We start from the raw sequence: 13,218 nt of genomic DNA on the forward strand, positions 1-13,218 counted from the left end.
AGTGTAGTGGGGAAATTCATTCTCCAGGTCAGTACGTTTCTATACTGGAAAAAAAATTGGGGGGAAAAAACAAATTTTTTTCTTTGCATCTCCATATTAAGACCCCATAACTTTTTTTTTTTTTTTTATGTACCGTATGTGCGACTTTTTGATCACTTTTTGTTCAATTTTTCGTGGGAGCTGAAGCAACCCAAAAAAAAAAAATTGGCAAATCGGCCATTTTGACTTTTTTTTTTTTTTTTTTTTCAGTTTTGCTGTATGGGATAAATATGTTTATATTTTCATAGTATGATTTTTTTTTTTTTTTTTTCATTGTTTATGTATTTTTATTTTGAGGAAAATAGGGTGATTTGAATTTTTATAATTTTTTTTACTATATTTTACTTTTACATTTTTTTAATAGTTCCCCTAGGGAACTTGAACAAGCAGTTATTTTACTGCTCTCCTATGGAGCCCTGCCACAGGCAGGCTCTCTCTATGTACTTATGTGCAGCAGCCTCAGATCATTCAGGAGGACCGAGGCTACCGCACACACTATCAGGCTTGCCCAATCGTTGCTAGGAGCAGCCACCAGAACCTCCTCCATATCCCCAAGACCCGCTGCAAATCAAAAGGCGAACGAAGGTTCGCAGTCCAAGGACCCCGGCTATGGAACATTCTACCTGCGGAGATCCGCTCAGAAGAAAACCATCTAGCCAGAGCGTGGTATTGATCTTTTTTGTTGGTAATGCGTAAATAAAGTTGGGTGTCATCAGCGTAGGAATGATGGAGCAGATCCTGGTTGCTGATGATTTTGAGGAGTGTGTAAAGGGGGAATATTAATCACCAATATTTATGCAAATATCGATAATTAATATTCATAAATAGGAGGAGCTGTCTAATATTTGCTTATAATTATATATATCTCTATATCAATGGAATAGATATATATATTTATAGCAGCACACAGCAATATAAGTAAACACACTATAACAACACACTAATACTGTTCTAACTACACTAACACAGTCCCAAGTCTTCCCCAGAATCTAACTACAATTACAATACACAATTCCCAATTCCACCCCACACACTAGCTATACTTACAATAATACACTTACATACACACAAATATCAATAACCCACCCGACTGGCTACTCACTGTCCCTACGGGTTACAAGGGGTTTAATCACACAATTGTGGTACTGCAGGAGTTAATACATGCAGGTCAAGGAACACGGGGTAGTAATAATGCTGCAGGAGTTATGCAGCCAGAGTTAGGGGATGGTCTGTGGAATAGGGGTAAATCAGGGCAGGAGTATTAGGGGTATAGAGGGGTAGAAGCACAGGGGCAATACCAGGGTAGCAGGGGATATGAGGGATCTACAATCCTGGGGGAACACAGGGGATTTAGGAGTATAGGGGGAATCGGGGCAGGGGAAGGTAAGGTTTACTAAGGGTAGTGGGATTAGGGGTTTGGAGGGAAAGGGTTACTCAGCCATCCCTAGGGGCATGTGGCCTCTCTTCCTTCAGGGAGCTGTTCCCATGTGTCTCTAATTGTAGTCTGGTTGCAAGAGGCCGCCCCTTTGTCCTGCTTGGGCTAATATGATGACATCATCGTGGGCGTGTGACGGAATGCTTGAACTGAAAGAAAGGACTTCCTGCCCGAACTGTAACTGAGAACATCCTCCCCCAGCTGCTAAACAACACAACCTGGGGATCAAATCAGTATATACATATATATCCACCCAACCTGGGGGCACTTAGGTATACATGTATATACATACACACAATATAATTCTGGGGCATAAATGGGCAGTAATAAGCCCACCTGCCTATGGATATATTATACATAGAGATGTATGCTGACAAGGGGGCATACATACATCTGTGTATACACCCATACCACCTGGATCGGCCCATGCAAAAGGGCCAATATACATGCATATATACATATATATATATATATATATATATATATATATATATATATATATATATATATATATATGTGTGTGTATATATATATATATATATATACATATATATTTAAATCCAACACTTCCCTCAACAGAGTGGTCGGAGGTAGATGTTGAAGAGCACAGGTGACAGGGGTGATCCTTGAGGGACTCCGCATGTGATTTTACGTGCTTCTGACGTGGAGGCTCCTAGTTTCACTTTCTGGGATCAGTTCTCCAAGAAGGATGCGAACCAGGGTAGATCCGAGTCTGCGACTTCGGCTACTTCTGTGAGACAAGTGAGCAGGGTTTGATGATTTACTGTGTGGAAAGCTGCGCTGAGGTCCAGCAGCACCAGGAGGCATGATTCTCCTTCATCTGCTGCTTCGAGGGCATCATCCCAGATTTTGAGGAGCGCCGTTTCTGTCCCGTGGCCAGGGCGGAATCCAGATTGAAGTGGGTCCAAGAGTTTGAGTGTCCAAATGGGGTTGTAGGTGTTGTACTACTGCTTTCTCGATAATCTTGGACATGGGGTTGAGGCTTGTAATTGGTCAGTGGTAATTTGGGTCTTTGGGGTCGTGATTGGGCTTCTTTAGGAGGGGTTTGATTATGCCTTGCTTGAGGGCGATTGGGACTATTCCTTCTTTGAATGACTGGTTTATGAGGTGTGTTATGATGGGTGCCAGAATGTCTGTGCAATCTTTCAAAAGTTTTGTGGGAATAATGTCATTTGGGGATGTGCTGTCTCAAAGGCTTCTGATGATGTTTTTAGTGTTGTCAATGGTGATTGGGACCAGAGTAAATCTTGGTGATTGTGAAGTATTTGTGTGGTTTTTGTCTTCTTGCCCTGGCCGAATAGGGTTGCTTGCTATGTTCTGTTGGACTATTTCTCGACTGTTTGTGATTTTGTTAATAAAAAAGTCAGATAGCTCATTGCAGAATTCGTGTGCTGGAGGCTCTAAACAGTTAGGGTTCATAGTCTGAGCTACTAGTTTGAAGAGTTCGCGGGGACGGTTTATGGCTTTTGAAATGGTGTTAGACAAATATTATTTTTTTGCTGTGAAGATGGCTTTGTGGTATTTTTTGGGTGAGTGATTTGTAATTTGTGTGGTATTCCATTGTTGGGTTCCTTCTCCAGGCTCCTTCAGCTCTTCTGCGTTCTTGTTTCAGTGAAGTAAGGTAGTCGTTGAACCAACCAGAATTATTTTTGCGGGTGGGTGCTCTGTGTATTGGTTCGACTGTGTCTGCTGTCTGTAATAGTGCTGTGTTAAGGGTGTTGAGTGTGTCTTCAGTTGTGCAATTTTGTGTTAGCGCAGCTATTTTGTTAGATAGTGTGGTTGTGAGTATAATTTGTTTTGTGATCTTGTCCAGTGTGTAGTTTTTAAGTGTGTTGGATTTTGGCAAATGGTGTCAGTGGTTATTTTGAATTTGATGGCGTGGTGGTCCGTCCATGGCAGTGGCATGTTGTCCAGTATGTTGATTTCGATATTTTGTTTGAAGATGAGGTCAAGAGTGTGACCCGAAACATGTGTGGGAGCCCTTATCAGTTGTTGCAGACCTAGTGTTTCCAGTTGGCTGATGCAGACAGTGGTGATGGGGTCCTGGGAGGAGTTGGCCCAGAGGTTGAAATCCCTGAGTAGCAGCAGGTTTTTGGTTTTCAAAGTGAGTGAAGAGATGAATTCCGTGAGGGATGTGAGGAGGTGTGTCTTTGGTCCCGGTGGTCTGTAGCATAGTAATATGTGGATGGTGTCCTGGGGTGTTGTTTGGAGTTGAAGTGTGAGTGTTTCCATAAATGGCAATGTGCTCTGTACAGTTGGTTTGGTGAGGATAAGATGGGATTTATAAATCACCGCTAGGCTGCCTCCTCTTTGACCGACTCTGTGCTCAGTTAGGATGGAGTAGTTCTTTGGCACTAGTTCTTCTAAGATGGTGTTACAGTCCGGCGTTAGCCAGCTTTCTGTGATAAAGAGACAGTCCGTGTTGTGTTGAGTGATGAAGACGTGGATTTCGTGTTTGTGCTTCACTGCTGATCTGGTATTAATTAGGGTGCATGACAGGTGTTGTGCTGGAAGTGGTATGGTCCTGTTTTGGATCGGTAATTTCAGGTTAGTTCTTAGAATTTGTTCTTTCCGTAGTATTGTTTGGGCAGTGGTTGGAGGTGGTGTGGCGGTATTTCTTAGACTGAGGAGGGTGCTAGATGAGTATTTGATGGTGTACATGATGGGTGAGCGCTCTGCCATCAGCCGGAGAACACCCGCAGGGCCGCCGCCGCACAGACCGCACACCAACGGGCGCCTCCCTGCGGACCACCACAAACACCCGGCAAGAAGCAGAAGAAAAACCCACCGCAGACGTATAGCAATATATGAGCAGTATGGTTATAAAACCAATTAATAATTATAAAATCAAACAATGTTGCTATAGTAGTCACGGTCCTTCCTTAAGATTAAATTTAAAATTCGAAATTAAAATTTAAACTGCGGAGCTCTCGCAGCCTACAATGTAATATCATAAAAATCTGCTCTGTAAATACTCAATAAAAATGTTCTAAAAGGTGAGGTTGATATACTTGATCAATGACATGCTGTTTCAAATGTCAGGTCAGCTGATATACTGTAGAAAACCTGTGATGAGGTTAGTCCAAATATTGTATAACACCTGTAGTGGTGTATTGGAAAGATCTGCACAGCAGATTGTTGTAGAATTACAACCAGCTTTCCTGGTGCCACTAGTGGGTGAACTGGATAATACAAATCGGGTGTGTCTTTTTTTTAAAGTAGTAGATGGAATTGGTATATTCCAGAACGAGTGAAAAGAAGAAAATCGTAATAAAAATAAGTGAACAGATTGTAACAACTTGATATAATATTTAAAGGTAAAAAATGTGGTCAAAGGTGAACAGCAATATGCAGGGCTCTGCCACTCATGGATCCTATCCAAAAATCGGATACAACTTCATCTGTTTCCTTTCTAGGAGGTCTCTCTAGCAAATATACCTTTTTGGTTTAGTATTGCTAATTGCCACATATTACACTGAGATATTCTTGATGAATGATATTCATGTGCTGCTGCGATGTGAATTCATAAGTCAGAATATAATTTCAAAATGTAAATGCAGATGGAGTCTATGGTACTCACATTTACAGGTTAAGTGTCTGTTCGTGGCATCCCACGTGAAATGACTGGGTGGTAAGCTTACCTATATCTTGTATTTTTTGTGGTGCCAGGAGGAAAAAATGCAAGGTACCTTGCTTGAATTGGATACAAAGCAGATGCAGTCTGTACCTGTGGCTTTTGATCAGAACACTGCTGTACCTCACTGTTTTTTCTTTTATTTTTATTTATTATTTTATATAAAGAATAACAAACATTTGGGCGATGTGCCCCTTTAGTGACAAACATTTACATTGACTTATATTCTTGTGCCTTGTTTAGTAAACAGGGTACGCAGACCCTGGAGTCAAATAACATAGTATTACAGAAATTTCAATGCCGAACTATAACATTCTAAACACTGGGATCCTATCACAAGTAATCCGTAGCAATCAATCATTATTGCAGTACATACAATAGTATAAATACTACAGGTGTATATAATAGAGATCATAATGTTCAAAAGTTGAAATTTAGAGCCATAGGTCTGAGGTAAGATGACTCTCCTTGGGCCGCTGTGGCCTGAAATCTCCCTAAACTCCCCCGCAGCTGCTCCATTAAGTACCACTCTGTTAGTGTAAATGGCTGTATAATGGATTGTAATTCAGCGGTGGACATGTACTTAACCAGGTAGCACCTCCACTTCCGAAATAGCTTCTGTGTGTGTTTTTCTTTTGTCTGGAAAGTCGCTGATCTTTCTATATAAAACAGAGCTTTTAATTTCTGATGTATGTCCGCAATTGTCAGTAACTCCGGTTGTAGCCACCGTTGCAGTATCAGTCGTTTGATAATAATACAAATTGAGTGGAACAGCTGGGGGGGATCTCGACCACTATCTACGTCCGCCTCATAGTGAAATAGAAACAATAAGGGATTTAACGCGAATCTCCGTCCCAATATCTCGAATGCCATATCACTCACTGCGGACCAGAGCTGATTACATTGTGTACAGGACCATAACCCGTGAAAGAGATCTGTATGACTCGGTCCACATTTGGGACAATGTGTTTTGCGGTCAGGTTTAAGCGGGTGTGGGGGGGGGGGGGATGTTGAAACCGTAAAACGCTTTATGCATGATTCGTAAATGGGTGTCCATTTACAACATTCCGTCCCACCTCTTTGTGCACCATCACCAGATTGGAGTGTATGGCCGTTTTTAACTTGTGCAAACTGGATCGTTTGAAACCTGTTCAAGGAATATTTCTCTACTAGTTCCTCTCTGGTTAACCAACGGGGTTCAGAGGCATGTAGCAGATGTTTAACCAACTCGATCCCTTTATCCCACCATTCTCTAAATAGACTATTAGTGCATCCTAATGGAAACTCTGGGTTCCCCCATAATGGGAGATGTTTGGAGATCCGAAAAGGCAGCCAATATGTCTTTCGCAATATGCGCCAGGTTGCTATGGTGTCTTTAAACAGGATAGAAGACTTGATATGGGCTGGGATGCAAGGTAGTCTAGCATGAAGTAGGGCGCTTACTGACCAAGGAGCGCAGTATGCACTCTCTAGCGGCAAAGCAGAGTAATGGCTAGTGCCATTGATCCAGTCCGCTATGTGCCTGGCCATGCAGGCTATATTATATCGCCTAACAGTTGGAAATGCAATACCTCCTAATTAGGGATGAGCGAACTCGAACTGTATAGTTCGGGTTCGTACCGAATTTTGGGGTGTCCGTGACACGGACCCGAACCCGGACATTTTCGTAAAAGTCCGGGTTCGGGTTCGGTGTTCGTCGCTTTCTTCGCGCTTTTGTGACGCTTTCTTGGCGCTTTTTGAAAGGCTGCAAAGCAGCCAATCAACAAGCGTCATACTACTTGCCCCAAGAGGCCATCACAGCCATGCCTACTATTGGCATGGCTGTGATTGGCCAGAGCACCCTGTGACCCAGCCTCTATTTAAGCTGGAGTCACATAGCGCCGCCCGTCACTCTGCTCTGATTAGCGTAGGGAGAGGTTGCGGCTGCGACAGTAGGGCGAGATTAGGCAGATTAACTCCTCCAAAGGACTTGATTAACTGATCGATCTGCAGCTGTGGATCATTGAGCTGCTGATCCTCAATTGCTCACTGTTTTTAGGCTGCCCAGACCGTTTGTCAGTCACATTTTTCTGGGGTGATCGGCGGCCATTTTGTGTCTTGTGGTGCGCCAGCACAAGCTGCGACCAAGTGCATTTAACCCTCAATGGTGTGGTTGTTTTTTGGCTAAAGCCTACATCAGGGTGAAGCTGTCACACCAAGTGCATTTAACCAGCAATAGTCTGTTTATTTTTTGGCCATATCCCAGTCTAATTCTGTCACTAAATCCATACCGGTCACCCAGCGCCTAAATACTAGGCCTCAAATTTATATCCCGCTAAATCTGTCCTTAGTGCTGTAGCTGGGCGAGTTATTTAGTGTCCGTTCAAGCACATTTCTTGTTCTGGGTTGAAATACAATTCCCAATTTAGCAATTTCATAATTTAGTGGTTTCTGCTATATCAGAGCTATTTGAAATCTATCCCTAAAAGGGTATATAATATTCAAGGTGCACATTGGGTCATTCAGAATAACTTCACACACACCCGCTACTGTGTATTTCCAAGTCTAATTCTGGCACTAAACCCATACCTGTCACCCAGCGCCTAAATACTAGGCCTCAAATTTATATCCAGCTAAATCTGTCCCTAGTGCTGTAGCTGGGCGAGTTATTTAGTGTCCGTTCAAGCACATTTCTTGTTCTGGGTTGAAATACAATTCCCAATTTAGCAATTTCATAATTTAGTGGTTTCTGCTATATCAGAGCTATTTGAAATCTATCCCTAAAAGGGTATATAATATTCAAGGTGCACATTGGGTCATTCAGAATAACTTCACACACACCCGCTACTGTGTATTTCCAAGTCTAATTCTGGCACTAAACCCATACCTGTCACCCAGCGCCTAAATACTAGGCCTCAAATTTATATCCCGCTAAATCTGTCCTTAGTGCTGTAGCTGGGCGAGTTATTTAGTGTCCGTTCAAGCACATTTCTTGTTCTGGGTTGAAATACAATTCCCAATTTAGCAATTTCATAATTTAGTGGTTTCTGCTATATCAGAGCTATTTGAAATCTATCCCTAAAAGGGTATATAATATTCAAGGTGCACATTGGGTCATTCAGAATAACTTCACACACACCCGCTACTGTGTATTTCCAAGTCTAATTCTGGCACTAAACCCATACCTGTCACCCAGCGCCTAAATACTAGGCCTCAAATTTATATCCCGCTAAATCTGTCCTTAGTGCTGTAGCTGGGCGAGTTATTTAGTGTCCGTTCAAGCACATTTCTTGTTCTGGGTTGAAATACAATTCCCAATTTAGCAATTTCATAATTTAGTGGTTTCTGCTATATCAGAGCTATTTGAAATCTATCCCTAAAAGGGTATATAATATTCAAGGTGCACATTGGGTCATTCAGAATAACTTCACACACACCCGCTACTGTGTATTTCCAAGTCTAATTCTGGCACTAAACCCATACCTGTCACCCAGCGCCTAAATACTAGGCCTCAAATTTATATCCCGCTAAATCTGTCCTTAGTGCTGTAGCTGGGCGAGTTATTTAGTGTCCGTTCAAGCACATTTCTTGTTCTGGGTTGAAATACAATTCCCAATTTAGCAATTTCATAATTTAGTGGTTTCTGCTATATCAGAGCTATTTGAAATCTATCCCTAAAAGGGTATATAATATTCAAGGTGCACATTGGGTCATTCAGAATAACTTCACACACACCCGCTACTGTGTATTTCCAAGTCTAATTCTGGCACTAAACCCATACCTGTCACCCAGCGCCTAAATACTAGGCCTCAAATTTATATCCCGCTAAATCTGTCCCTAGTGCTGTAGCTGGGCGAGTTATTTAGTGTCCGTTCAAGCACATTTCTTGTTCTGGGTTGAAATACAATTCCCAATTTAGCAATTTCATAATTTAGTGGTTTCTGCTATATCAGAGCTATTTGAAATCTATCCCTAAAAGGGTATATAATATTCAAGGTGCACATTGGGTCATTCAGAATAACTTCACACACACCCGCTACTGTGTATTTCCAAGTCTAATTCTGGCACTAAACCCATACCTGTCACCCAGCGCCTAAATACTAGGCCTCAAATTTATATCCAGCTAAATCTGTCCCTAGTGCTGTAGCTGGGCGAGTTATTTAGTGTCCGTTCAAGCACATTTCTTGTTCTGGGTTGAAATACAATTCCCAATTTAGCAATTTCATAATTTAGTGGTTTCTGCTATATCAGAGCTATTTGAAATCTATCCCTAAAAGGGTATATAATATTCAAGGTGCACATTGGGTCATTCAGAATAACTTCACACACACCCGCTACTGTGTATTTCCAAGTCTAATTCTGGCACTAAACCCATACCTGTCACCCAGCGCCTAAATACTAGGCCTCAAATTTATATCCCGCTAAATCTGTCCTTAGTGCTGTAGCTGGGCGAGTTATTTAGTGTCCGTTCAAGCACATTTCTTGTTCTGGGTTGAAATACAATTCCCAATTTAGCAATTTCATAATTTAGTGGTTTCTGCTATATCAGAGCTATTTGAAATCTATCCCTAAAAGGGTATATAATATTCAAGGTGCACATTGGGTCATTCAGAATAACTTCACACACACCCGCTACTGTGTATTTCCAAGTCTAATTCTGGCACTAAACCCATACCTGTCACCCAGCGCCTAAATACTAGGCCTCAAATTTATATCCCGCTAAATCTGTCCTTAGTGCTGTAGCTGGGCGAGTTATTTAGTGTCCGTTCAAGCACATTTCTTGTTCTGGGTTGAAATACAATTCCCAATTTAGCAATTTCATAATTTAGTGGTTTCTGCTATATCAGAGCTATTTGAAATCTATCCCTAAAAGGGTATATAATATTCAAGGTGCACATTGGGTCATTCAGAATAACTTCACACACACCCGCTACTGTGTATTTCCAAGTCTAATTCTGGCACTAAACCCATACCTGTCACCCAGCGCCTAAATACTAGGCCTCAAATTTATATCCCGCTAAATCTGTCCTTAGTGCTGTAGCTGGGCGAGTTATTTAGTGTCCGTTCAAGCACATTTCTTGTTCTGGGTTGAAATACAATTCCCAATTTAGCAATTTCATAATTTAGTGGTTTCTGCTATATCAGAGCTATTTGAAATCTATCCCTAAAAGGGTATATAATATTCAAGGTGCACATTGGGTCATTCAGAATAACTTCACACACACCCGCTACTGTGTATTTCCAAGTCTAATTCTGGCACTAAACCCATACCTGTCACCCAGCGCCTAAATACTAGGCCTCAAATTTATATCCCGCTAAATCTGTCCCTAGTGCTGTAGCTGGGCGAGTTATTTAGTGTCCGTTCAAGCACATTTCTTGTTCTGGGTTGAAATACAATTCCCAATTTAGCAATTTCATAATTTAGTGGTTTCTGCTATATCAGAGCTATTTGAAATCTATCCCTAAAAGGGTATATAATATTCAAGGTGCACATAGGGTCATTCAGAATAACTTCACACACCCGCTACTGTGCATTTCCAAATCTAATTCTGTCACTAAACCCATACCTGTCACCCAGCGCCTAAATACTAGGCCTCAAATTTATATCCCGCTAAATCTCTCGTTACCGCTGTCCTGTTGTGGCTGGGAAAGTTATTTAGTGTCCGTCAAAGCACATTTTTTGTTCTGGGTTGAAATACAATTCCCAATTTAGCAATTTCATAATTTAGTCGTTTCTGCTATATCAGAGCTATTTGAAATCTATCCCTAAAAGGGTAGATCATATTGAAGGTGCACATAGGGTCATTCAGAATAACTTCACACACACGCTTCTGTGCATTTCCAAGTCTAATTCTGTCACTAAATCCATACCGGTCACCCAGCGCCTAAATACTAGGCCTCAAATTTATATCCCGCTGAATTTGAATACAATACATTGGGCCAAATAATATATTTGTTGTTGTGGTGAACCATAACAATGAGAAAAACATCTAGTAAGGGACGCGGACGTGGACATGGTCGTGGTGGTGTTAGTGGACCCTCTGGTGCTGGGAGAGGACGTGGCCGTTCTGCCACATCCACACGTCCTAGTGTACCAACTACCTCAGGTCCCAGTAGCCGCCAGAATTTACAGCGATATATGGTGGGGCCCAATGCCGTTCTAAGGATGGTAAGGCCTGAGCAGGTACAGGCATTAGTCAATTGGGTGGCCGACAGTGGATCCAGCACGTTCACATTATCTCCCACCCAGTCTTCTGCAGAAAGCGCACAGATGGCGCCTGAAAACCAACCCCATCAGTCTGTCACATCACCCCCATGCATACCAGGGAAACTGTCTCAGCCTCAAGTTATGCAGCAGTCTCTTATGCTGTTTGAAGACTCCGCTGGCAGGGTTTCCCAAGGGCATCCACCTAGCCCTTCCCCAGCGGTGAAAGACATAGAATGCACTGACGCACAACCACTTATGTTTCCTGATGATGAGGACATGGGAATACCACCTCAGCATGTCTCTGATGATGACGAAACACAGGTGCCAACTGCTGCGTCTTTCTGCAGTGTGCAGACTGAACAGGAGGTCAGGGATCAAGACTGGGTGGAAGACGATGCAGGGGACGATGAGGTCCTAGACCCCACATGGAATGAAGGTCGTGCCACTGACTTTCACAGTTCGGAGGAAGAGGCAGTGGTGAGACCGAGCCAACAGCGTAGCAAAAGAGGGAGCAGTGGGCAAAAGCAGAACACCCGCCGCCAAGAGACTCCGCCTGCTACTGACCGCCGCCATCTGGGACCGAGCACCCCAAAGGCAGCTTCAAGGAGTTCCCTGGCATGGCACTTCTTCAAACAATGTGCTGACGACAAGACCCGAGTGGTTTGCACGCTGTGCCATCAGAGCCTGAAGCGAGGCATTAACGTTCTGAACCTGAGCACAACCTGCATGACCAGGCACCTGCATGCAAAGCATGAACTGCAGTGGAGTAAACACCTTAAAACCAAGGAAGTCACTCAGGCTCCCCCTGCTACCTCTTCTGCTGCTGCCGCCTCGGCCTATTCTGCTGCTGCCGCCTCGGCCTCTTCCTCCGCCTCTGGAGGAACGTTGGCACCTGCCGCCCAGCAAACAGGGGATGTACCACCAACACCACCACCACCACCTCCGTCACCAAGCGTCTCAACCATGTCACACGCCAGCGTTCAGCTCTCCATCTCACAAACATTTGATAGAAAGCGTAAATTCCCACCTAGCCACCCTCGATCCCTGGCCCTGAATGCCAGCATTTCTAAACTACTGGCCTATGAAATGCTGTCATTTAGGCTGGTGGACACAGACAGCTTCAAACAGCTCATGTCGCTTGCTGTCCCACAGTATGTTGTTCCCAGCCGGCACTACTTCTCCAAGAGAGCCGTGCCTTCCCTGCACAACCAAGTATCCGATAAAATCAAGTGTGCACTGCGCAACGCCATCTGTAGCAAGGTCCACCTAACCACAGATACGTGGACCAGTAAGCACGGCCAGGGACGCTATATCTCCCTAACTGCACACTGGGTAAATGTAGTGGCAGCTGGGCCCCAGGCGGAGAGCTGTTTGGCGCACGTCCTGCCGCCGCCAAGGATCGCAGGGCAACATTCTTTGCCTCCTGTTGCCACCTCCTCCTTCTCGGCTTCCTCCTCCTCTTCTTCCACCTGCTCATCCAGTCAGCCACACACCTTCACCACCAACTTCAGCACAGCCCGGGGTAAACGTCAGCAGGCCATTCTGAAACTCATATGTTTGGGGGACAGGCCCCACACCGCACAGGAGTTGTGGCGGGGTATTGAACAACAGACCGACGAGTGGTTGCTGCCGGTGAGCCTCAAGCCCGGCCTGGTGGTGTGTGATAATGGGCGAAATCTCGTTGCAGCTCTGGGACTAGCCAATTTGACGCACATCCCTTGCTTGGCGCATGTGCTGAATTTGGTGGTGCAGAAGTTCATTCACAACTACCCCGACATGTCAGAGCTGCTGCATAAAGTGCGGGCCGTCTGTTCACGCTTCCGGCGTTCACATCCTGCTGCTGCTCGCCTGTCTGCGCTACAGCGTAACTTCGGCCTTCCCGCTCACCGCCTCATATGCGAC

At 43.8% G+C, this 13,218-nt stretch overlaps 1 protein-coding gene across 1 annotated transcript in view; it reads left to right on the top strand.

Annotated features, from left to right (window-relative positions):
* The window catches only part of MAP3K15 (mitogen-activated protein kinase kinase kinase 15), a 180,413-nt gene that overhangs the window by 129,407 nt on the left and 37,788 nt on the right, over positions 1 to 13,218 (top strand). The window lies entirely within an intron of this gene.

Source organism: Bufo gargarizans, chromosome 3, assembly GCF_014858855.1.
Source record: "Bufo gargarizans isolate SCDJY-AF-19 chromosome 3, ASM1485885v1, whole genome shotgun sequence".
Lineage (NCBI taxonomy): Eukaryota > Metazoa > Chordata > Amphibia > Anura > Bufonidae > Bufo > Bufo gargarizans.